This window comes from Callithrix jacchus, chromosome 6 (assembly GCF_049354715.1).
Source record: "Callithrix jacchus isolate 240 chromosome 6, calJac240_pri, whole genome shotgun sequence".
Classification (NCBI taxonomy): domain Eukaryota; kingdom Metazoa; phylum Chordata; class Mammalia; order Primates; family Cebidae; genus Callithrix; species Callithrix jacchus.
This window is the reverse complement of record NC_133507.1, coordinates 18,595-19,750: the sequence shown is the minus strand read 5'-3', so window position 1 is coordinate 19,750 and position 1,156 is coordinate 18,595. Positions and strand designations below refer to the sequence as shown.

Sequence of the window (1,156 nt, the reverse complement as noted above, 5' to 3'; positions counted from 1 at the left end):
TATAAGGACACCAGGCACACTGGATTAGGATTCACCCTCATTACCTCAGCTTAGGTCGATCACATGGGAAGAGGCTATTTCCAAATAAGGTCGCATCCACAGACCCTGTGGCATAGGGCTTCAGCGTCTTTCAGGGAGACAGAGCACAACGCATAACACTATGGATTTGCAAATATTTTTAGTTTGAGTTTCTGGGTTTTATTTTTTAATTTTGGTGTCGGATGAGTGATGTGATGATGCCGTAACAAGTTCTGAGAATGGCACATATCATAAAATAGCCTGATAACCCAATTGTCATGCTTAGGTTTTGATTTTTTAAAATTTTAGTTTTTCTTGAGGCAGGGGCTTGCTGCAATACTCATGCTGGAGGGAGTGGTGCAATCATGGGTCACCGCAGCCTTAACCTCCTGGATTCCAGCGATCTTCCCACCTCAGCCTCCCAAAGAGCTAGGATTATAGGAATGAGCCACCACCCCCAGCTGTTCCCTATTTTTTGTTTGTACATTGTTCATTTGTCTCAAAAAACACACCTTTTTATCTGTGCATGCTGGCTCATGCCTGTAATCCTCAGTACTTTGGGAGGCCAAGGCAGGTGGATCTCTTGAGATCAGGAGTTCAAGACCAGCCCGGCCCACATGGTGTAACGCCTTCTCTACTAAAAATACAAAAATGAGCTGGATGTGGTGGTGTGTACCTGTAATCCCAGTTACTCGGGAAGCTTAGGCAGGAGAACCACTTGAACCCTAGAGGCAGAGGTTGCAGTGAGCCGGGTTCATACTACCGCACTCTAGACTGGGTGGCAGAGTGAGACTAACTCAAAAAAAGTGAAATATACATACATATAAACGTGCACATGAACACACACACACACACCTTGGCAATTTTTTTATATATCAGCATTCACTGGTACAATGTAAATTCTATGGTAGATTTTATTTAGATTAATACAATCTAAATACTATTCTATTAAGTGCTACAACTCAAAAAAATAGGCCATGCATTTAAATGATTCAATGTTCAAAAACTATGAAAGAGTATAGAACAGAGTCTCCCATATGGCAGCTCATGGCATATGTGTTTAAGTAAATCTACGTGAGGCTGGATATGGTGGCTCATGCCTGTAATCCCAGCATTTTAGGAGGCCGAGTCGAGTGGC

The 1,156-nt window shown here is 42.7% G+C and overlaps 1 pseudogene; it reads right to left on the bottom strand.

The window, feature by feature from the left end:
* Positions 1-215: 215 nt before the first annotated feature.
* LOC144576854 (small nucleolar RNA U13) lies at positions 216-312 on the bottom strand (annotated as a pseudogene).
* Positions 313-1,156: the final 844 nt, after the last annotated feature.